The sequence below is a fragment of the Heterocephalus glaber genome, unplaced genomic scaffold, assembly GCF_053883595.1.
Source record: "Heterocephalus glaber isolate CG9 unplaced genomic scaffold, H.glaber_assembly_v1.0 deba00001497, whole genome shotgun sequence".
In the NCBI taxonomy this organism is placed as follows: domain Eukaryota; kingdom Metazoa; phylum Chordata; class Mammalia; order Rodentia; family Bathyergidae; genus Heterocephalus; species Heterocephalus glaber.
This window is the reverse complement of record NW_028258320.1, coordinates 31219740-31225708: the sequence shown is the minus strand read 5'-3', so window position 1 is coordinate 31225708 and position 5969 is coordinate 31219740. Positions and strand designations below refer to the sequence as shown.

General features: G+C 36.7%; 1 pseudogene; it reads right to left on the bottom strand.

Annotated features, from left to right (window-relative positions):
- LOC101696803 (protein PRRC2C-like) lies at positions 1–4859 on the bottom strand (annotated as a pseudogene).
- Between the last annotated feature and the right edge of the window lie 1110 nt (positions 4860–5969).

Sequence of the window (5969 nt, the reverse complement as noted above, 5' to 3'; positions counted from 1 at the left end):
TTTATTTGGGGTTTAACATGAAATCATACTGCTCTTTCTCCAGTTCTTTTTCTTTTTCCTGCTGCCTCTCCCTTTCCCTCTCTTTCTCTAGCTCCTGTTCTTGTTCCTTTTCAAGTTCATTTTCATGTACCCATTCTTTTTTTCTCTCTCTCCCTAATTTCCTTTGGTGATGGTTGCTTTTCCACAATGCCAAACTTCTCATCCAATCACTTCAGTTTCTTTGCACATGCTGCCTTCCTCTGTTTCTCCATTCTTCGCTCTTCTTCACGTCGTTTACTAGCACATTCCACTGCAGCAGAAATTTCAGATTGTTGCCTTTGTCTTTGCTTCCATATTTCATCTTCATCAGGTACTTGCTGTTTGGGAGGAAAAGGGCCTGATCTTCCAGGTATTCCCTGTTTATCTGGAGGTGGATGCTGCTGCACAAGAAACTTTGGAGGTGGTGGCAGGTGTGAAGATGGTCCACATTCCTGATTAAATGGAGGACCTTTCCCATAGGGACCTTTTGCTGCTGGTGGCTGAGCAGGTGGCTGAGAAGATGATTTAGTGTTGCTAACTTCATCAGGCTCTTTTTGGTTTTCAGTATTTTTAGAAGGTTTTGTACTTTGGTCCTCACTGCTATTCTCTGTAGGACTACTATTTCCTTGTTCATCATCATCACTGAAATTAAGCTGTTCTGTATAATCTACTTCCATCAGAGCACCTCCCCAATCTTCATCAGCTTCTGCATCTAGGTTATCAAATTTATCAAGTTCCTTCATTTCTGATGCACTAAGGATAGATGGGCGTTCAGGCGCATAGGTCCAGAAAGGAGGAGGGCCTCTTCCTCAAAGGCCTTTGTTTGTTTTGGAAAAAAAAGTGGAATCCAAAGCATCATCAATACTTACTTTGAGAAACTGTACTCTAATGAAATGGAAAACACATAAGAAATGGACAAATTCCTAGATACATACGAATTACCAAAGTTAAATGAAGAAGATGTAGAAATTCTAAACACAATTACAATGAGTGAAATTGAAAATGTAATCAAAAATTTACCAACAAAGTAAAGCCCAGGTCCTGATGACTTCACTGCTGAATTCTATGAGACATTTAAAGAAGAACTATCACCACTACTCTTCAAACTCATCAAGGAAATTGAAAGGGAGGCAATACTTCCAAATTCATTCCTGGAAGCAAGTATTACTTTGATTCCAAAACCAGTGAAAGACACAACCCAAAAAGAAAACAACAGGCCAATCTCCCTAATGAATATTGATGCAAAAATCCTCAACAAGATACTGGCAAACCGAACACAAAGGGTCATCAAGAAGATCATACACCCTGACCAAGTCGGATTTATGCTAGAGATGCAAGGGTGGTTCAACATTCATAAATTAATAAATGTAATACACTATATTAATAGACTCAAGGACAAAAACCATATGATCACCTCCATATATGTAGAAAAGGCATTCTACAAAATCCAACACCCGTTCATGATAAAAACCCTACTGAAAATTGGAATAGAAGGTCTGTATCTGAACTTGATTAAGGCTATCTATGAAAAACCAACAGCCAACATCATACTAAATGTTCAAAAACGGAAAACTTTCACACTAAAATCAGGAACAAGACAAGGATGTCCACTATCACCACTCCTGTTTAATATTGTTCTTGAAACATTAGCCACAGCAATTAGAAAAGAGAAAGAAATAAAAGGAATAATGATAGGAAAGGAAGAAGTTAAACTGTCATTATTTGCTTATGATATGATACTTTACATAGAAGACACAAAATACTCTGCCAAAAGACTTCTTGGCTTAATTGACAGATTCAGTAGAGTAGCTGGATATAAGGTAAACACTCAAAAAACAATAGTACTGAGAGAGAAATTTGGGAAACAATTCCTTTTAGAATAGCATCCAAAAAAATGAAATATCTAGGAGTCAATCTAATAAAGGAAGTAAAGGACCTCTACACTGAAAACTATAGCACTTTGAAAAAGGAGATTGAGGAGGATATAAGAAATTGGAAAGACATCCCTTGTTCCTGGATAGGAAGAACCAACATAGTGAAAATGAACATACTTCCAAAATTATTATATAGGTTTAATGCAATCCCGATTCTAATTCTAACAATATATTTCACAAAACTAGAGAAAACAATTTAAAAATTCATTTGGTACCAGAAGAGACCTCGAATAGCAAAAGAAATTTTAGGCAATAGATATATGGCTGGGGGTATTACAATCCCCAACTTGAAGCTATACTACAAAGCTACTGTGATTAAAACAGCATGGTATTGGCAAAGAAACAGATCTGAGGATCAGTGGAATAGATTAGAAGATGCAGAAACAACTGCAGATATGTTCAGCCACCTCATCTTTGACAAAGGAGCCAACCATCCTCATTGGAAGAAAGATAGCCTATTTAATAAATGGTGTTAGACAAACGATTTCAACCTGCCAATGATTAAAACTTGACCCATGCCTATCACCATACACTAAATTAATATTGAAGTGGATCAAAGTTTTAAATATTAGGACAGAAACACTAAATTTGCTGGAAGATAAGTTAGGTAGAACTCTTGAAGATATTGGTATAGGAAAAGACTTTATGAACAAAACCTCAGTGGCATAGGAACTTGCACAAAGACTCAACAACTGGGATCTTATCTTATTAAAAATTTTCTGAACTGTAAGAGAAACCACCCACAGAGCTAAGAGACAACCTACAATGTGGGATAAATTTTTCAACAACTGTACCTTAGACAAAGGACTACTATCTAGAATATATAAAGAACTGAAAAAAATCAGACCCCACAAATTCAAAAACTCAATTCAAAAATGGGCATCTGAAATGAACAGACATTTCTCCGACAAAGAAGTAAAACCAGCAAATAAATATACAAAAAAACAGTTCAACATCACTGGTTATTTGAGAGATGCAGATGAAAACAACACTGAGATACCACCTAACCTGAAAAGGAATGGCTGCTTTTAAGAAATCGTATAATAACAAAAGCTGGCAGGGGTGTGGGGAGAAAGGAACCCTTCTCCATTGTTGGTGGGAGTGCAGACTGGTGCAACCACTGTGGAAATCAGTATGGAAATATCTCAAAGAATTGGGTTTAGAGGTCTCATTCGACCCAGCTATCCCCCTGTTGGGTATCTTCCCAAAAGAATTGAATCTTCACAGCAATATATGTGCACACATGTTTATAGCTGTGCAGTTTGTAATAGCGAAAGCTTGGAAACAGCCCAAGTGCCCATCAACTGGAAACTGAATAAAGAAGGTGTGGTTTTTTTTAATAAAATGTAGTGCTGCTCAACCATAAAGAATGAGAAACTGGAGACATTTATAGCTAAATGGATGCATATTGAGGCCATCCTCTTAAGTGAAATAAATAGGACACATGTGTAAATACAGAATAGTTTCTCTAGTGTGAGAAATTGAAAGTGTAATTATGGATACACATGGATGAAATGGCCTAATAACATATTTCTTGGGTTGTGTTTCCATTGTGTGTCATATGACTGTATCTAAATTTAAATTAGGGAGAAGTTTGGCTTATGTGGTGTCTGCTAACTAACTCGAGTTTTTTTCTAGATCATTATTTGTTCAATGTTGGTTTTGGGGTCCTTTCTGAAACAAATTACATCCTCTGGTGTCTTGTTGGTGCTTGAGATGCTTTTTTAAATTATATGGAAAAATGTTTAAGTGCTTTTTGGTTGCGTTCTACTGTATTTGAATATTATTGTAGTATTTTTCCCCTTGCATCTTTCTGCTTTGAATGGTTTTAATTTTTTGTATGTGTGTGTGTTTGACAATAAAGTTATTTAAAAAAAGATGGAAACCTCACTGCATCATGTAGAGGAGAATATGCCATCCTCGAATACTATTGAAACATATTAGGAGGCATCATAGCTCTAATCTGAAAACCAAGAGGAGCTTGCTATCCATTCAGCTTAGCCTGTGGAGGCCACAAGCTATTCTCTTTTCCACCACTTTGAGGATGTCACTTTGTTCAGGTGTTGTAGCTGTGTTTTCATCCTGGCCAAGGAGCTTTTCATCCTGATCTGATGAGGAAGATGGGCCAACAGATTTACCACCATCTCTCCAACAAGAAACATTTGGTGGGTGTAAATTGGATCCAGGTCCATAGTTGTCATCATTTGCTTCCTCTTCTTTTCTTTCCTGATCCCCAGCTGTTTGCAAGCTGGACAATTCCTGCTGAAATTGACTATTCACCTGGATTCCACCTCCTTGCCCACCTTGCTTGTTACTGACCCATGATTTAGGAGCAGTTGCTACTTCTGGGGGAGGTGCAACACAGGTTTTGGCTTTGCTGGTGACATTTCTGGTGCTTTCTCTTCTTTCTGCTGCTCTTGTTTAGATGCCCATCCTGTCCCATCTTTAGGCACACTATTCACATTAGGATCATTGCCTTTGCTTTCTGCTTTGAGACTTGGGAGGCATGTTTTGTGAAATACCAAGTTTTCCAAGAATTTATAACCCATGTGGAGCTGCAACTGTAGTTTTCTGAGTTTCCAGTGATTTTCCCTTGTAAGTATTAAATACGCTGAGTGTCACATACTTTTTCCCATCCTTTACTTTTGTGCTCTGGACTGACTTCTCTGACATTTCAGTGGAAACACATGGAATCCAAAACCTCTTGCCACACTGCCCAAATCAGTCAGTCAGGGTGTCCAGTTTGCATACTGTGAGAGTTTCACTGAGGTCTGATCATGGGAAGGGGAAGTTGGGGTTAGAGGGATGACTTGAAAGGCCACCTGGGTGAGAAATTCGAAGTTGCGGATAGACAAACTGCCAAAGCACTTTCTCTGCTTTCCTGGAGGGTGAGAGCAAGCTAGAAAAAAAGTGTTTAAATGATTTTCAAGAATATACTTGTAGAAAATCAAGTTTTTCAAGTACTATAGTGTGGATATCTACAGATGAAAAAATATTACCTGTATCTATAAGGGGCTTAGAGACCAGTAAGTTGATGCTATATCAAGTTCAGTACATAGTATTATGGAAAAAAATATAATTAAGGCACACAAAATAAACTAGAATTTGTGAGGAATATGTCACCCTGACCAACCACCTGAAATATGAATAAAAAAGATAAAAGAGGAAGACATGAGATAGAAGTGATCTATGGCAGCAGGAATCCATATTTTTAGTTGCCATCTTTTCTTTGTCTTTCAAAGAGTTGTGGTTATTTCAATCTCTCTCATCCCCTCTGGGTTAATTTATCAACTTTGTTGATAGAAGTCAAATTCAAATTATCTCAAGCCAAATTCAAATATTCACAAATCTAATAATGCACTTTTCTATTCCTGTTGGATAACATTTACTTTTGTAGTGAAGACATTAGTGTGAGAATAAAGAAAAAAGAAAAAATTGATTACTTGCTTGAAGCAGTTATTGTTTACACATTTACTTGATAAGAACTATTTTGATGAAGGCTCTTTCAAAATGATTTTTATTTCCCCCAAGTAAGCAAATACTCTCATAATAGGCACCACACCTTAGCTCTTTCCGTATCAGTCCCCCACCCTTTTTCTAACAACAGTGAGCACAGTGTGAATGTGTTATGCTTTCAAAAGACAGTTACCAAATTATTCTAACATAATGATGTGGTCTTTCTATAATATGACAGAGTAATTTAGCTCAAGGCGCTTGACAATAACTCAAAGTGATTCAAAGGCTTATAAACACATGGGTAAAAGATATGAATTTCAATGATTTCTTCCAGTTAAATACCACTTCACCAGTAATCAGATATGTTAGGTTGAGATGATTGGTTACTTATTATTATTTTTAAAAGCATTTCCTTTATTTATTCCCTTTAAATTGTGTATTTTTATTTTATAGTTTATGTATTCCTTAGTCAATATAAGGTCAATTCACAGCCAATACTAATGCTCAATCCACAGCCATTATTAATAGTCTTCAGAGAAACAAAGATAATTTCATATTAAT